At 37.4% G+C, this 19,840-nt stretch overlaps 1 protein-coding gene and 1 pseudogene across 1 annotated transcript in view; one reads left to right on the top strand and one right to left on the bottom strand.

Annotated features, from left to right (window-relative positions):
- The window catches only part of P3H2 (prolyl 3-hydroxylase 2), a 164,940-nt gene that overhangs the window by 97,177 nt on the left and 47,923 nt on the right, over nucleotides 1–19,840 (top strand). The window lies entirely within an intron of this gene.
- LOC106723811 lies at nucleotides 17,108–17,580 on the bottom strand (annotated as a pseudogene).

Genomic DNA, 19,840 nt, shown 5'->3' with positions numbered 1-19,840 from the left:
ACACCCTAGTTTGATTGCCCTTATGGATAGAACACCGAGGTAAGTTTATATCACCTCTACTTCATAGTAAGTTATGTGTTTGGGAGTTTCTTTCTCCAGAGCTAAGTGGTAAGGACTTAGGCATCATAGCTTATAATCATATGTCTCAGAACCAACTGCCTGGTTTGAATTATGTTCTTTGTTATTTCTAACCCCATTGGCTTGGGCAAGTTCCTTCTACAGGTATTTCTTAGTGCCTCAGTTTCCCCCTATGTAAATGAGCATGACAATAATACCTACTTTATAAGATTGTTATGTGGATTTAATGAGTTAAAGTTTGTAGCTCATCTAATATCAGTTTTTGGCTTGTTAAAAATACTGATGTTGGAAATAAAATTTAGATATTCTCTCCTAGCCTAAACTTTTAAATCTTTTGGCTTTATACCCCAGCAAATTTCCATTGAAAAATCAGATCCAGACATTGGAACAAATATCATTTGTTTGATATGTGCAGTTTACAAAGCTCTCCTCATTTCAGTTTAATTGTTACAATACTATGAGGAAGGCGTGTATGAATTCTCAAGAATGTCATTTTTAAGTAAATAGGCTAGGAGAAAGGAAGTCAATGGATGGATGGATGGATGAATTGGCAAATGGGCGGCCTGGTGGATAAGCATTTGGTGGTATGAATATTACGGATTTGGTTAATGTAAGTAAGTGTTAAATCTGGACTTAATTTTCAAAAAACTGGATGAGAAAGACTTTACATAATCTAGGAATAAAATATTTTCAGAGAAGAAAAAGTTACTCTTTGAAAAAAGGAAATTATGAAAGAAAAAATGTGTTTGGTTTGGATTGATGCATTCTAACAGTGTTGAAAATCTAATCGCTATAAAACCAAAAAATCAAAAAAGGAAGACTTTAAAAACAAAGTGAAACAAGCCAATTGAATTTTACTTTTCCAGGCTTCAGGAATGCCAAAAAAATAAACACAGAGGCAAAGCATCATGATCTTAATGAGCTACAATGATGCATAAGAAAGGGAATCACTTTTGTATTTCTTGATTGTGTTTATTTCTCCACCATATTAAAACATTTACATAAATGGTGTGAAATCTCTGAAACCACCCAAATGTTTTCTGTTGTATATTAACTTTTCAATCCAAATTTCTGATTATTTGGAAACATCCCATGCTGAGTGTTTCCAGATGTTTGTAATTTGGCATTCTTTACATCTGGAAGACTCTAGCCTGGTGTAAGGCAAAGATGGTTAGCTTGGGTCCTGGGGACTGAGGTTTCCCAAGTGAATTTGGGAACATCATTTACCCATTCCGGATCTCAGTCTCTCTTTCATAAAATTGAGAGGTTGGGACTAAAGTATGCCTAAAACTCACTGCAGCTCCATAACTGCCAGCCCTTACTCCAGCATCATTTTAAGTGGGATTTTGTAGACATTGCTTCCTTTTGTTTCACATTTTTGACAGAGTCCTCTCCACCTTGGAGAATGATGCCATACGAAGCTTTAGGCCAAGTTAGGCTCCAGGAATTTCAGCAGAATTAAAATAATCAACATGTGTCTGTGGCAGCCACCCAGCCAGACCACGCACAGGAGAAATCCCCCCCACCCCTGGATGGGCTTCACACTAAATGCCCACACTTAACTGTGACCCTATTTAATTTTGCTATGTATCTGGGACTGATCAGACATAGGAGGCTTTCATGAACTGGGAAAGTTCTGACTTTTAAGATGAGACCTGGAGGTCAGGCCTGTTCAGCCATAAAAAGGATGCTTATGAGGGAAAGTCCTTGAAGGACTCATCGTGGCTTTTTTGAAGTTACTGCTGATGCTATATTTGGGGATCCAGTAAACTGCTTAAGTAGAAAGGAAGGAAAAAATGTTGGATTAAGATGGAAAAGAAGAGGCAAACCTGGCTATTAGGAAAGTTTTCCCACTCTTCCCCCAAAAGCATCTTTTAATTGATTTTACTTTTTCCTAAGTCTCTTGGACTTTTACATTATTAAGGAAAAATATCTGTGTGCTAAAAGTTATCCCTGATTTCATGGTATCTGATGCCCATTTCTTGAATCACTACCTTTGTTTTTACCAGACACCTGGTGTTGAATGCCTTAGACTTTCTGGAGGTGGCAGTCACCACAGCTAATGGAAGAGACTTTGAAGCTAATTTGATAGCTTCTTACTTTATTACAGAAGTAAACCAACTGTGATCCTTACTAATCACAGCCGTTGGGCTTGTGCCACCTCCTGCTGACACTGATCATGGCTACTGACTGAATTGTGTCTACTGGGCAAGGCTTGCTAAGATTCATTCTCATCAATATCATTAACATCCACTGAAAGTCTACCCTTCCTAAAGTCTCAAGACAGCAAGAAACATGACAAGTTCTTGTCACAATGAAAAGAAGACATACTTAAACAGAAATAATCACACCAACATTAATTGTGGGTTTGTGGGTGTATGCATTTGTGTGGGTATGTTTTAAGCAATGTCACATAGATTTTTCCATTTGCTTCTAGCAGGAACCACTTGAGGCAAACCAAACAGGATTGCCATTACTATTTTATTCATGAGGTTATTAAAACTAGGAGGGCAGTGCAGCGACTTGACTGAGGTTCCACAAATGGAAGACAGACCCAGGGTCATCTGTCTGCTTACTATTACAAAGTACAGTTAACGGTAGTGGAAATAAGCATGAGCATTCTGACAGGTACGGACTTAGGACTGGATGTAGGAATAGAGGGACATTTTCATGTAAGAATAAATAAATAAGTCACCGAGTCAATAGCATTTCTCAGCTCTGGAAACTGAGCTCACCCTGTCCAGTACCATATTCTGAATATGGAGCTCTCGCATTGTGCTTCTGGATTAGAAAGAAATATCTTGTATTTGGATGTAAGATAAGCATGTATTCTAGGAGAATACATGCTTAAATGTAACATCAGTATCATTAATGAGAATTATCTGAGAGGAGTCTGTGTTCACAGACACTAGGAGGACCAGTCCCCTTTGGGTTTTTCTCTTCATTTATTGAAATGAATAGTAATTTTCTTGGCTTTCTCAAGGGAGGCCTTGGTCAAACTGTGTTTCAAGTCTTCCATGTGTGTTTTGGACAAGACTGAATGGTATACAATCCAATAGTTTTTTTCTTACATCAGTCACAGTGGCACTAAGGTCTCTGCGTGTATTTCCATAATAGTTAGTACATTACCATGTAAGGAGTTTGCAGACATCTGTATTAGAGGGAAATATAGAAATAGTTATTCTGTCTTAAAATAGTAAACAATTTAAAGAGAGGAGTACAGCATTCTCAAGTGGTACATGCAGAAATATATTTAACAACCACTTTTAGTTCATTCCCTCCTTATGCCCATATAAAAAATAAACTAACAGCATGAAGTAGTGTAGTTAGAAAGACCTGAAATATTTAACTTAGTTTAGCTGCGGTTTTCTCACCAGTAAAATAGGACTATTAGTACCCACCTTATAGTGTTACTAAGAAGATTAAATTAATGGTAATTAATTTAAAGTGCTTTGCACAATAGTACAATATGTGTTAACCATTATTATTATTATTAATTTGTATAAATGTGCATCTGTATGCAAGATGATTAATTGGTGAGGAAATATGAATAATGAGTTTATCAAATAAACCATAATGACTGAGAAAATAACTTAAAGTAGGCATCCTCTTCTTAGAAATTATTCTTACTGAGTAGTACAGCACTTCTTCATAAAGGTTAATGTACTTCATGAGTGGCAGCATGTAAAAGCTTTCATTATGAGAGGATGGGTTCCTAAAGGACTATAGAATTGGCCTCTCACATGACAATTTGTGAGAAAGATAAGTTAAGCACGTTTATTTTCACCGACTTGTTCAAATCTGTTATACTTAAGGTTAATATGTATATCCAGGATGTATGTTCTATGGCATTAGCAAGTATTCTCTGGCATTAAAGCATTTTTCTACTCTCTTGGGACCAATTGTTACCATTCCAATGTCCAAAGGAATTTGGCTTTAATTACAAAGACAAGATCATTGAAATTAAAGAGAGAAATTTTTCAGGAAATAGATTGTAGAGAGATATAATGTTCATCTGTTTGCTTGCAGATCCACACACAAAGCTTGCCTCCTGATCCAAGATTAACAAGCGCCATAGCATCAGCAGCGCTCAGCATCTCTTACCACATGCATAATGCATTGTGGCTTAGAGGTGTGGCTCAATGGCAAACACATAACTGTGTACTGCTGGCAGTGACTGTGGTAAGGAGAAATCCAGAAGAGAACTTCTTTTTAAATCCATTTCCCATTATCCAAGCTGTCTTTGGACTTGTTTTGGTTATTGTCAGGAATCAGATATATTTACCATGCTGTTGCTGGCTCCATGCAGTTAACAAATCTTTTGTGCCCCATGTGTGTGCTATTTAGCCTCTGGAAATAATATCTCTTTTTGAAATATTTTTTGGGATGATTCCCAAACTTCTGTAACTGGAGAACCAACAGTAAAATAGTTTTTTTTTTTTGGTTGTGTGCTTTTTTTTTTTTCCCTGAGAGAGCAGCTGAGGTAGCTTAAATTTAAACTACTAAGTAGAATTTCACTGCTTGAGTTATGGCTGCCTGATTTATGAAGGAAAAAGAAATGACATTGCCATATGATACACTGCTTCCTTGAACAAAATTCTTTAGGGTATGTGACTGACAGAACAGCTGGAAAGGGACTAAAGAACAAATGTAAGGGAACACAGAGAGAGAAGATGGGGTAGGTTTCATGATAGAGAGTTGAGATCTAAGATATTGATAGCCCATGATAAAAATATTTTTAAAGGACCAACATTTTCTCCTGAAAGGACTCATTAGTTTAGTGTACCTATATTTGAAGGGCTACTTTAGACCTATGTGATGAGTGGATTGGAAACCAGCTGGTGAAAATGTAACACAGGTTCTAGTCATCATAAAACAGGATGTTAGAATGGCCAAAGCTGTATAAAACTATAATGGGCTGCTTTGGAAGATGGTGAATTTCCTGTCACCAGGGGTTATTTCAAGAAGAAGTAACATGACCATTGATAGAACTTTAAGAATATTCAAGTACCAAAAGAGAGGGTGGATGTTTGGCCAAGCTTGTATTCTCAAGGTCTTTTTTTATCTCCGAGATTCAATGGATAAAGTAGTGGGAATATGGTAAACTTCTGTTCAATTTGTAATTTAAAAATTGTCATTCTTCTCACAAATCACATCCAGATTAAAAAATAAAGTAAAACTAATACAAGATAATATTGAAAAATATTATATAAGTGAAAAATAAAATAAGAATTAAGGATTATTATTATTCTCATTATATACATGAAATAATTAAGATAAATTAGGACTTATCACATATTCTTAGCAACAAAAGAATAGGAAATTCTCTCAATGATTTATATTGTGGATTTCTTCTCCCTTCAGGATAAGCAAACCATAGATAGATTGCTGATTGAGGCAGAGAATTGAGAGACATATCATCATTCCTTAGCTCTAAGGGAAAATATCAGTCAAGAAGCAAGATGCAGACACGACACATGCTTGCACACAAACTTCTTCAACTTCTATTTATCTCCAGCCCTTTCCTTTGGGAAAAGTTGCAGGCCAGGCAAGAATGTAACACTTAGGATCTTGTTAAAAGCAGTTCTCCAAAGGTACTGGCTGCACCCTAGTTCATACCAGGAATACCCAAAAGGTTAAAGTGTTAAGGGGCCCCATCTGCATTCTGTAACATGAGCCCTGGGCGAGTGCAATGATGCTGAACTAAATCAGATACTAATGATAGCCGCTTGGGAAAGATCAGAAATGCTGAACCCATTCTCAAGTAGATCTTTCTTCTTGAAGAGTAGTTCAGGGTTGGCCAAAAGAAGATGAGCAAGTTGCATGTCAGACTCCTAGATCAGTGCTGTTTCTTCTGTAGAATAGTCTCATATTGGCAAGAAAGGAAGGTCCTGGGATGGGAATGATTTATTCTTCAGTGAGTGAAGCCAGGTAGGGAGAGCCAAAGGGTCTCTGAGTAAGGCTTATTATTTATGAAGCACCCTTTCAAACTTTTTACACTGTAGGTTTTTATATGGATTAAGCTGATTATACTATTTAAAACTTTCATTCCTGGAATGTATGTGATATAAATAGGTAAACATAGCAAGCTTGAAGTCATCTTAAAGATCCTCTGGCCTAATCCTTTCACTTTACAAATGAAGTAGCAGATTCAGAGATATTGATTGGCTTGCTTAAGTTACTCACCAAGTTGCCAACAGAGCCAGAACTAGAATCTATGTCTCCTGCATCCTGGTTTCATATTTCCTCATTACCCAAATGGAAAAGACATCAGGCCCAGGAATGGCAGACAAGACAGTGAACTCCTCATTTTGACTCAAGCCACAGATGTGGGCATAGGGTTGGTGTCCACATTCATTTGAGTAGAATACATTCACAATGTAAATTACTCATCCAGCCTAATTTCCCACTCTTGCCAATCAGCCTCAGACAATTGGAATGCCTTTCTCAGTATATAACCTATACTTTCCAGGCACTGTACTTTTGTCAGTTACACTTATTTCACCCAGAATACCTTTCTCTATCCATCTTCAGCTGCTCAGCCCTGTTCATGTATCATGGTTGATCCCAAGTGTCACTCCTTTATGGAGTCTTACTTCTCTCTCCCAATAATATGTGTTCTCACATAGCCATACCTGTTGGTCATCTGTCTATTTTTCTCTCAGAAAGAATAAAAATTATTTGGAGAAAAAATTTCAGTGACAAGAAAATACAAGAAATTCTCTGACTTCATGAAGACCTGATGTAGGTACACATTCATACATTCATTCAATCAATCATTCATTTAATCTTTTAGTTTAACAAACTTTTGCTGAGCACCTACTTCTCATATCCAAGTCACATCTTTTCCTCAAAGGCCAGCATAAATATGTTCTTCATAAATCTCTCCCTAATTCCTCACCTGTAAGTAATAAATGCTTCCCATAAATCAGTTATTTATTGTCTGTATTTTTCAACCAAACATTTTTTTCCCTCTAGTAGACAATAAATTCCCAGAGGTGAGTACAATGATTCTGAACTAAACCAGACCCTAATGATAGCAGCTTGGGAAAGATCAGAAATGTTGGACCCATTCTCATCTTGAGGAGTAGTTCAAGGTTGGTCCAAAAGGGATGAGCAAGACACAAAAAGGGAGTGCATATCAGACTCCTAGATCAGTGCTATTTTTCTTGGGGGAAAAATCCCAAGGAAAGATAATGCACAATTTTTTTCCCGATTTTATTTTTTAAATAGGATTGAGTCAGATATTTACTGATAGCCAGCACACTAAATTTTTGGTCTCTGCGCAGTATGCAAAAATGATGAGGTGATGATTTAATTGACTTTTTTCCCCCTTTTTCTCCCTCGTAGGGGATTTTCAAGTCATCAGTATTTGGCAGCCAGGACTATTCCATTTACCCTCTGGTTCTGGAAAAGATATTTGAAAACCTTGCAGCATTCAAAGCTAGGGTTGTTAAAATCATCATTTCCCTAAAGGATGTCAGAAATCCTAAGGGGAAATATTTACAAGGAAAATCTGTTTTCTCTTTGGAATTTACAGATTTTATTTGTCTATTTTTCTCTTCTTACATGCCTCACCCTTGCGTCATCCCACGTGGCAAGAAGAGAGATCCAGTTGTCTTTCCATGGATGGATCCACCATCCAGTAGGTGGTGAAGTCTCTGCCTGTTTAAGTGAAATGTGTTTCAGTTCATCAAAGTTGGCTAAAATTATGATTAGTTTATTTTAATTTTTTAAAATGCTTAAGAATGACTTAATAGTTCCAGTTTAACCAAACTCCTTTTGAGAAGTAGCTATCAAGAGAGTGCTATAATTGTTAATCAGCTACCATAATTTTTAAACTTGATGAAGTGATAAATGGCATCTATCTTGAGTTAAGTGTTCTTTCTGTGTGTTCCCACACCACTCCCTTTTGCACTTAACTCACTATTTATTATCTGTTTACTTGCAGTAGCCCTCACAATGCTATAATCTCGTATTATATGGATATCCATATGTATTGGGACACACACTCATGCCCTGGGTGCCTATCATGTATAATCAGTGACTAACCCACAGAAACATCAAGGATTCTCAATAAGTGTTTGATGAGTGGACAAGTACATGAACAGGCTTTCATCAAGTTCTTATTGAGACCCAAATTATACCAAAGAGGGTAATACAGCAGCCAATCAGAGAGACATAGAAACACAGCTTTTTATGAATTGAGTATAATTTCAAATTTAAAAAGATAAGATAGTCCTGTTTTGTTTTTCTACAAATGAGGTATTTTATTATTTATTTTTAGCTTGCAAAATCTCAATCTTCTTCTGTATACTAGTAAACGATACCTTTAGAACTCTGCCCCCAGAGGACCTGTCTGTGGATGGTTGTGATACTCTGAAGGAGGCACTATGCGGGGTAGCTCAGGAGTTTAACCAGGCATGTGGGATTTGGTGGTTCATGGCAGACACAGCAGAGGAAATGATGTCTAAGCAAACTACTAAAGATGAATAAGAACTAATGAGGCAAAGATTGGGAAGGAGAATTTTCCAGGGAAAGGACTCTCAGAGGGGAGAGAGAATGGAACTGAGAGAATTCTACAGGACCATAGTTTAGAAAGCAACAAAGAGCAGTTGAGTCTGGCAGGTACACCCAGACCAGCCAGGTAGGAGCTTCTGAGTCACTTAAGGAATTTGAACTTTAGCCTCAGATTAGGAGAGAGCCTTTGAAAGTTTAAATCAGGGAGGGATAAGATCAGATATGCATTTTAGAAAGATTCTGGCTTCTGTGTGGTAAATAGATTAAGGGGAGCAGGAGTTCACAAGAATGTGTGCTTGAATATGATGCCCTTCATATACATGTGTGTGCATACGTGTACACATGAACACATACTCACAGCTTTTCAGAATTTCACTTGTCTTATTTAAATTACATAAATCAAATTCACTGGTGGCATTAATAGACCGTTTTCAAAGATTAAGCTCTTCCTTACCTGAAAAATAATTTTTTTCAGGAAATCATGATAAACCTTGATTCCCAGAGGAGTATTTTTCCTCTGGGAATCAAGGTTAGATAGCACACAATTTTTTCCATTAAAAAAAAATAGGATTGAATGAGATATTTATTTATAGCCTACCACACTAAACTTATCACTCTACTTCCATGTGTTTCTTCATAACACACACATGCCATATGTTTGCTTATGAAAATGAGGAGACAAGATAAAAATAATAATTATTAAGTCCTAAATTAAGTCCCCTGATTCCACTTGACCACAGCTACTATTATTATTTGGCATATAAAACTTTTCTTATGAGTTTATATTACATAACTGGATTCATACTATACATATACAGTCTGCTTTGTTCTCAAGAGCATATCATAAGCATCTTTGCATGCCTCATTAGTCTCAGTGGACACAAAATATTCTACCATATGATTGTACTGTAATTTAGTCCATCCCTGTTGTTAGAAACTTGACTTTTCATTTGATCAGACCGGAGTCCATGTGAGTTTCAGAAATTCTTCTTCCACAAAATTAAGATGATATTTCCCAGGCAGACTTCTCTGTCTGATTATGTGATATTATGGGTTTTCAGCATTTTGGGGGAACTTTACTACTAATTAAAATAATACCCGGAAAATATCATCCCATTGGGAGTTTTCTATATTAGGAAAACATTTTACTTACAATAAAATGAAAGGAGATGCTTAGCAGAATATTCTTGATCAAATTCCTTTTTAGAATAAATCAAAATGGAAGGTTTATGTACCATAAATAAAAACAGACTTACCACTCCAGAATGCCTATAAGAGAAGAATCATTTGCCTTGAATTTTTTAGCCTTATCCTAAGATATTATAAAGGAAATCAGGTATTTAAATTTTCATTAGGAACTCTGTTTTTTCCTATCCATGTTTTCCATCCTGTTTTAATGTTAAATGGGTCTACCAAGGTAATTTCATGATACTTTTTGTACAAAGGAAACTGAATTAAAAGTTAGAATTTTCTCATTTGGTTGCTAGCATTGTCATTGATCAGTTTATTACTTGAGAATATAGCTGAGAGATTAAGGGTCTGAGATCTGGTGTAAGACATCATTGGGTTCAAAGTCAGATTCAATTACTCATAGTTTTTAATTTTCTTAATTGTAAATGAAGTTATTGATTCCTACTTCACTATTACTTTTTAAAATGTGGTATGTTAGCTTGCTAAGGCTTCCATCACATAGTATTGCAGACAGGTGGATTAACCAACAGACATTTATTTTCTCACAGTTCTTGAGTCCTGAGTTCCAAGATCACAGTATCTATAATATTCTGAGGTCAACCTCTTGGCTTGCAGATGGTCACCTTTTCACTGTGTCCTCATCTGGTCTTTTCCTCTGTGTGCCAAGAGTCCCTGGTCTTTCTGTGTCCTAATCTTTTCTTATAAAGACACCAGTCAGATGGGATTAAGGCTTACCCTAAAGGCCTCATTTTAACTTAATAACCTCTAAAAGTCCCTATCTCCAAATCCAGTCACATTCTGAGGCACTGGGAGTTAGGGCCTCAGCATATGCATTTTAGGGGATAAAGTGTAGCCCATAACATTTGGTAATATAACTAAACATTTATTTCAGTTCTCTGACATATTATGTGCTCAATAATAGTAGCAACTATTATTATTTAGCCTCTCTGAGCTTCATTTTTCTCAGTGTGAAATTAGATATTAATATCCACCCAGCCTGCATATGATGATGATTTGAGATAATTTACGTTAAATTTATTTATAAAATAAGTAGTAGGAGTTTGTTGTTAATTTCAGATGTGTACATACATATTTACTCCCTTCCCTTTGAGAATATGCACATTTTATCCAGGCATTTGCTCTTAGCCTCTTTTCCATTAGAGCTGGGATTTCCAAGAGTAGTATTTAGGCTCTCATTTATCTCCCTTTTATTCTTATAGGTCTCAGAATTCTCACTTCCTGCATAGGAAAGCAAACGTTAATAATTACCAATTCATAAAGCCTTTCCCACAGAGACTCTGCTCATACGGGGCATGAGGCAATAATTAATGAAAGCGTAACAGAATCTCTCCAAGTAGAGGCAGGTGAGAATTCCTCCAGTGCCCCATGGGAGTGTTTTCAAATGAAAAGCATGAACACTGCTTATATTATTTTGTAATAAGACCACATGTTCTTCTGGGTAGAAAGAGTAGAGGTGGCGACTTCCAGATGGAAGGCTATGTTCATTTTAATGACTTGGCTGGGATTTCTCTCTGGTTGAAATTGGACTTGCTATGGAGTCTTTAAAATATACAAGGTTTTAGATTGACAGAAGGTGAGTCTTCCAGAAATGGGAACTGTGGCATTTTAGCACTTTATTGGCCTGCATGACATACTGTACTTTTGGAGTGTAAGCATGTGGCCTGGTTCCATAGTGCTCAGGCTTCAAGGCCAGGTGGAGAACTGATTGGAGGTTTAGGGTGTACTGGCACCTGGAGCTCAGTGGGATTCATCTAGTCTGCCTGTGTCACTGTAGATTATTCTACATTGCTAGTATAACCTAGTAATTTAGACTTACTCCTTTCCAGTGAGATGGAGATGTTTCTGGAAGAGAGTTTCAAAAGTTTCAAGTCACTCCATTACTCTGAAATTTTCAAGTGCCCTTCCAAATATGACACCATATTTGCTTAGCTTCAAATCCACAATACTTTGGCACCAGTCTACTTCTTAAGTATTTTCAGCTACTCTAAAACCCACTCTCAATATTTGTACTCCCAACAAACTAATTCTCATACGTAGTATGTCCCCAGTGTCTTACCCATGATGAAATGCTCTCCCTGGCACCTCTGCCTGTTGAAATCCCATCCAACCTTCAGTGTTCATTACAAATGCCATATTCATAATAAGATCTCCAGGAAGACGCTTGGGATCCAAATCCACCTCATTCGAAGTGATTTTTGCTACTTTGAATCCTTACAGTAATCTGTTTTTTCTTTCCTTATAGTCCCTTACTTAATCCTGAATTATAGGTATTGGTCTGATTTCTCATCCCATCCCCCAGAGTAGCTACTGAAAAACAGGACTTATCTCACCCATCCAATACTTAGCACAAGACCTTCATTAAATGTTGAATTGAAAGACAAAAGTAGAGTAACCTGAGCCTCAGGGATCCTAGAAAGACAAAGCTTATAGTACCATATGCAGACGAGGTGGGAATATTGGATTCCATGGAGGATCATAGTGGCAATCTTTTCTTAGTACAAACCAACCAAACATGCAGCTACTAAACTCTGCCACAATATAACATTTCAAGGAGAAGGAAGCCAATGTAAACCACAGTATGTGCAAAGTCAAAATCAGAAACCCTGAGTTTTATAACCACTAAATATAATTTTATAGTCTATTTGATATGATTTTTCTAGGCTGTGGTTCAGTTCAAACAAGGCTCTTCAATTGAACACAATTCTAATTCTCTTCTTACTCATTAGCAGCCACTTTGCAACTTTAATTTGGCTTATTCTGGGTGGCATGGAGAAAAGTATTCCTTTATGACTTTTGGAGAGATATATTTGGGTGTAACTGTTTGATATGCACTTGTCCAAAATGGTCTATTCTTCATTTTCCTGCTGAACGCAGAAGATTGGTTACTTAGTCTTAGACACATTGCAGTTTACCAGAAAAATAATTAACTTTGGAATTAGAAGACCAGGATGTAGGATTCAGCTTTGCTATTAGGACCCAAGTGGCCCTGAGAACAATTTCTTACTTGTCCATCTAAGTATAGTAAGAGGAGGTGTCTTACACCAAATGATGTCTAAAGACCATATCAGTCTTTGCACTTTTGGATCACTTAGATGATGAATTAACAAGTAAAACCATTCTTTCATCAAAATTAATGAAGTTTACCCAAAGTGCAGATTGCCACATATATACCAATAATGTAGAGTCTCAGAAAGCTAATTAGTCTTCGAATCACTCTGAAGCAGGAAGGATGATTCTTTGGTAAAAATAAATAAATAAATTGAAAAATGTAGAACACAGTAACCCATTCATGGAAATTAGCTATCAGAGTAACATATTAAAGATTCTAAAATATTATTGTAAATATGCTTAACATTTAATATGCTTTATGTTACACTTAACTATAAAAACTTTTTTTATATGTCTTATGACCATCCAGGGAAATAAACATTTTAGCAAGATAACAGCTAATTACAAACCCAAAGACATTTTTTCCTGTCCTTCTAGATTGCTCTGAGTCATTTGTATTAATATATAAATGATCATGCCCTCAAAGATCCCAAATGTACACCAAGTGAAAACCTTGCCCAACACTTAACCAGTCAATTCTCAAATCAATATTCTTTACTAGTAAGAAGATGTATTCCTTTGTATGCCTTTTTATTATATCAAATATAAACTGGTTCAAAATGAAATAATTATTTTCTCCAATCCACAACCAAATTTTGGAGTCGCCTAAAAAAAATACTGATTGATTTACATTGCTGTTTCTATAATATTCCTAATTGGCTGGTTTTGGAATTTTAAGGATATCTTTAACTTTTACATGTCCTTTGGCTAATGCTATGGGCTGAATTGTCACTCTTCCCCCTCAAGTTTATATGTTGAATTCTTAATACCACATGGGCCTTTAGGAGGTAATTAGGTTTAGAGGAGTTCATGAGGGTGGGGCCTCATGATAGGACCAATGCCTTATAAGAAGAGACACCAGAGAGCTTGCTTCCAGTTTATCCGACAATAACCAGGCTAACCTTTCCATGAGAGAGGATTATCAAGTCAATAATACATCTTCATTCTTATACCATTTTGCCTGCTGAGAAATGAAAAGTATTTCAGACTCCTGGTTCCTGGTTCTGCATATAAGAAGCTTGGTGTTGCCATTCCATCCTAACAATGAGTACCAGTAAAAAGCTGAACAGACTGAAAAACCAATAACTTTTCTAGTGTGAACTAAAAGAAGTGAGGACACAGTATTTAAAACAAAACAAAAGAAAAAAAAACCTTCTGTAGATGACAATGTCAAGAGAATTAGATGACAAGCAACAGACTAGGAAAACGTATTTGCAAAAGACACATTTGAGATAAGGAGTTGTTATCCAAAACATACAAAGAGTTTTTAAACCTCAAAAATAAGGTAACAACCCAACTAAAAAATGTATCAAAGACCTTAACAAATACCTCACCAAAGAAGATACACAGTTGGTAAATAAGCATATAAAAATTCTCCATATCACATATCATCAAGGAATGCAAATTAAAGCAATGAAAAACCACTACACACTATTAGGATGGCCAAAATCCAGAATACTGACAGCATCAAATGCTGACAAGGACATGGAGCAACAAGCATTCTCATTCATTGCTGGTGGGAATACAAAATGATGAAGCCTCTCCAGAAAATAGTGTGGTAGTTCCTTACAAATTAAACTGCTCTTGCCTTACTATCTAGCAATCTTGGTATTTACCCAAAAGAGTTGAAAACTTATGTTCACACAATAACCTGCACATGAATGTTTATAAAAGCTTTATTTGCAATTGCCAAACTTGGAAGCAACGAAGGTGTCCTTCAGTAGTTGAATGGATAAACTGTGGTATATCCAGACAATGGAATATCACTTAATGTTAAAAATTAATGAGCTATCAAACCATGAAAAGACATGGAAGAACCTTAAATGCATATACAAAGTGAAAGAAGACAACCCGAAAAGGCACAATATTGTTTAATTTCAAATATATGGTATTCTGAGAAAGGCAAATCTATGGAGAGAGTAAAAAGATCAGGGGTTGAGGTGTGAAGGAATGAAATGATTGGAGAACAGGATTTTTAGAGCATGAAAAAGCTCTATATGACACTAGAATGATATATACCTGTCATTATAAATTTCTACACACCCAAGAATGCACAATAGCAAGAGTGAAATCTATGGACTTTTGGTGATTATGATGTGCAGTGTAGTTCCTTAATTGTAACAAATGTACCACTCTGGTTGGGGATGTTGATAATGGGAGAATCTTATGCCTGTGGATAGTGGGCATATTGGGAATCTCCGTTCTTTCCTTTCAATTTTGCTGGGAACCTAAAGTTGCTAAAAAAAAAATATAGTCTTAAAAGGTTTTTCATAGCTACATCAAATATTTTAGTTTTTGTTTTTTGAATACTTTTTGGAGTGAGACAGTGGAGATTTTCATGACCACACTCTCTTACATGAACACGTAGATACATCTGTTTCTCTTTTCCCAAGAACAAAAATCAAAACACCTCAGTTTACTGTTCATAGATCTCCATGATTTAGCCCTGTTCAACCTTGTTTTCCATTACTCTGCAATCTAGATGTTCCAACTGAGCCAGGTTAGTCAAATTACTATGCTGTGAAAACATCTGAGTCATTCCTATTTTCCCCTTCTCCCCGCTATTCTGCATCAGAGATATCCACGTGTTTTCTGTTATTAAGACCCAGCCTCAGTCCCACTTTCTCTGAACCTTCCCGGTGTCAACCAATGTTTGTTGGTGCCAATTCAATGCCAACAGGAATCCTTAATTTGGCGTGTGGTGAAGAAGAAACCTTTATTCAGTGCAGAAACAGCTCAGTTGTGACAAGGCACATCTGTGAAAACAACACAGCTGTGGAACAGCTCTATTGTGATATAGCACGGCTGTGAGGCAGCCCTGGGGCCAGGCCCCTCTCCAACTAGACAGCTCAGCTCAGCTCTGCTCCTTGCTGGTCCGCTCTGCACTGGTCTGCTCCACTCTGCTCCAATGAGACATAGTTGGTGTTTCAACTCAACCAGGAAAACACAGTTTTTGGTCTTCAGTGGAAAGGGAAAGTGAGCTCCTAGAGGGAGCTGGCTCATATAGACAAGTCCCCGCCAGGGTTTCTGATTGGTCTGTCCGCATGCAAATGAGGAGTCCAAATCCTTGCAGATTGGTTGATCTAAAATGCACTCTCCTGATTGGTTAGAATGGAGCTGCTCTGATTAGTGAAGTTGTTCATGGGGATAGCAATCCTGTTGGTTGAAATTGGATTCCAAGAACTCCTTTAAAAAGACTGACTCATCCCAGCTGGCATGGCTCAGTGGTTGAGCATCAACCTATGAAACAGGAGGTAATGGTTCAATTTCCAGTCAGGGCACATGCCTGGATTGAGGGCTTGACCCCTAGTGTGGGGCCATGCAGGAGGCAGCCAATCAATGATTCTCTCTCATTATTGAGATTTCTATCTCTCTCTGCCTTCCTCTCTGAAATCAATAAAAAATAAATAAAAGTAAATAAATAAAAGAGCTCGCTCAGATGGCAGAAACAATGCAGGCAGGCAGTTCAGTACAGAGGCCAGTGTTCAGTGCATACTTCTCCATGAAGTGTGGTTGGAGTGAGCATGAGAGTGAGAGGCCCTTGTGTAGAAATGGCTGCTAGGCTCCGTTGTTTTTGTTTTTTTTTTCTTTTGTTGCTATTTAAATTTGAGCCCAGTTAGCCACCAGAATCCCTTCTTAGTAGATGTCTTTTTTCTACACAGGTTACTGTGATTTTAAATTTATCTCAATTTTTATAGCACTGTGTTGCCTGTTAACCACTCATGCTGTGTGGGGCCATGCAGGAGGCAGCCAATCAATGATTCTCTCTCATTATTGAGATTTCTATCTCTCTCTGCCTTCCTCTCTGAAATCAATAAAAAATCAATAAAAGTAAATAAATAAAAGAGCTCGCTCAGATGGCAGAAACAATGCAGGCAGGCAGTTCAGTACAGAGGCCAGTGTTCAGTGCGTACTTCTCCATGAAGTGTGGTTGGAGTGAGCATGAGAGTGAGAGGCCCTTGTGTAGAAATGGCTGCTAGGCTCCGTTGTTTTTGTTTTTTTTTTCTTTTGTTGCTATTTAAATTTGAGCCCAGTTAGCCACCAGAATCCCTTCTTAGTAGATGTCTTTTTTCTACACAGGTTACTGTGATAAATTTATCTTCTCAATTTTTATAGCACTGTGTTGCCTGTTAACCACTCATGCTGCCCTCTAATTCTGCAGACCTTAGTTATTTTTTTTTTTTTGCCAGATGGCAGAATTTTATGATTTTATTAACACAAATACAATGTGTACACAATCTGTCTATTCATTTTCTTCACTGCGCAGCCTGGCATTGGGATCGGTGACTCTGATGGCTGGGCTGCTCTTTCCACAATGGCTTTGCGGTTCTTTGCGGAGACGTTGTGAGCAATCTCAGCACAGTAAGATTTATTGCGCGTCAGCAGCACTTCAAGCTCCTTGTCGTTATGGGCCAGGAACTTCTGAAAGCCACTGGGCATCATGTGCTTTGTTTTCTTGTTGCTCCCATAACCAATGTTGGGCATCAAGATCTGGCCCTTGAATCTTCTACGCACCCTATTGTTGATGCCTCTGGGCTTCCGCCAGTTCCGCTTAATTTTGACATATCAGTCTGACTGGTACCAGATGAACTTCTTGGTCCTCTTTTTGACAATCTTGGGTTTCACAAGGGGTCTGAGGGCAGCCATGGTGCCGAGTAGGAAATGGCTGCCACCTCCGTAGGCAGTGCAGAGGAAGAGACAGAACCTTAGTTCTTGATATTAGTAGTTTGTGAATATGTCCTTGCCCTCCTGGACTATATTTAATAAAAGGTCAAGAACCATGTTGAAAATAGTTTTTATCTTCAGATGGGCAAACCATTCTTTTATGGACCAGATATGCACAAACTCACCTCTACTTTGAAATAGTAAATTAAAGTCCCAAATGTATGTTTGTGAATGTTTTAATAAATGATGCAGATTGTAACCGTTGTCTTGCCACTAATTTTCTGAGCAAATCCTTCTTCCACCTGTAAATGAAGCAGTGATACTAGATGATTTAAATAGAATTCCTAGCCCTGGTCACTTATGGTTAATGAAAGTTAGTATTCATAAGACCAATGCAAGTACTGCAAAAATAACATAAGCATTAATGCTACCTGATATGTTCAATAAGTGGATTTTGCCCAAGCTTTAACTCTTCACAAATTCACCTAGCCTGGAACTTCTTTCCAATGCAGTCTGTTGGCTAAGGTACAGGAGAATGTTTGGATTTATATTTAACCTGTGTATAGGCAGGGATATTTAATTTATAGTACAGCCTGAAGGTTATTGCTGTGGATGAATGCTTATAAAGAGCAGATGTGATGGAGAGGAACTTATGAAACTGAAAGAATGTTGCCATCAAAACTACCTCTTTAATAAGACCATGTGACCTGACAAGGTTAAGAGCACCCATTAGTCAGTGTGATGGGTTATACCTAAAGGGACCTTAGTCCTTCTTGAAGCCCCTGCATGAGGGGTCTTTAGAGTGAAACTCCCCTTGGCTTCCAGCCATGGTGCCTTCCTTTACATGAGCTCCAGTGAATGTTTGGAAATACTTTATAACGTAATCTCCCCACCCTTACAAGAGCAAGAGAGAGTTTGTATTTCACAGGGGAATGTGGCATATTTATACCAAAAAGGTACAAGTGGAAAAGCTTTAGATTTGCTTGTTTGCTTTTCTTATATTTCTCACAGAGGAGTGATGTGGCATATTTATACCAAAAAGGTACAAGTGGAAAAACTTTAGATTTGCTTGTTTGCTTTTCTTATATTTGGTGGAATGTTAAATTTGCTTTATAAACACAAAATGGGAGACCAGAATAGAAGGGAGATGTTAGAAATAGTAATGACATTTTTCTATATGCTCACTAGACCCTGAAGTCCTCCCCCCCACAATTCATCAGTTTGGCCAGACTGTCTCCAGTGTTAGCCCTACCATTTTTAACAAGGCAAGGCCCAATTTATTTTTTATTTTCCCTGGTCCACATGCCTCCACCTGCAAACCATGCAGGAAAGATGGGTGCCCATGAGATTAACAGGAAAGAAACCCACTCTTTAATTCTCGATTGTCTGGCTGCCTATTCTTACTTGTATATGATAAGCATTTTGGGCCAGTCGCTTTATTTCACAAAACAAAGCTACAGACACACAAAAAAGTTTTGAAATTTTCATCTTCTCAAGAGCAGAAAAATCAGTGCTAGGTCTATATTAAGCTATTTTGCTATCAATTTTTAAAGACTACCTTAGAAGCAGAAAACCCAAATCCACAGTTAATTGCCATTTTGCAATCATATTTGACAAATAAATCCAAGTATTTGCAAGTTTGTAGAGTGTGGGGGGGGCGGGGTGAGGGAGGGGAGATGTGGTCTGGCTGCTGATGGCTACAGAGACATAATTCCAGTAGTGAGCAATTAGGAAGCTGGCTGTTGGCTCTAGAGAAGTGATGTCCAGATAGATGTTTTTAAATGGGTCACTAGGGAAAGACAACATTCATCTCCATTTATCATAATGAAAACCAGGCAGAAGCAGCAAAGCATGAGTGAATGGTTAGAACAACAAAATTGGTTTTGAACCATGGAGTTCATTAGGGGCAGCTCAGTCTGTCCCAGCACTAGATTCTACATGGTGCTATTGCTTATTGTTTGTATCATCATATGCCCTTGTAGATAATGATCACCTGGTCCCAATGTGATGTAGAAGTTCATTTTTCAGCTTTTTGAAAAATTTTACAATAGAGTTGAGTAGACAATAAATGACAATTTTTTTGTTATCAGTATTGTAAAGTTCTTTGAAAACTATACAACAACATACAAGGGTAAGTTCTTATTAACCTCATGTATGGGATCATTGTCACCAATATGATGGTCCCAAAGGAGGGGACTACAGTTCTGAGCTCACAAAGAGGGACACTGGAATTCTATTTATTTATTTTCCAAACTCA

This window comes from Myotis brandtii, unplaced genomic scaffold, assembly GCF_000412655.1.
Source record: "Myotis brandtii unplaced genomic scaffold, ASM41265v1 scaffold652, whole genome shotgun sequence".
NCBI lineage: Eukaryota > Metazoa > Chordata > Mammalia > Chiroptera > Vespertilionidae > Myotis > Myotis brandtii.
The sequence above is the reverse complement of the archived record's forward strand: the minus strand, read 5'-3'. Positions and strand labels throughout refer to the sequence as shown.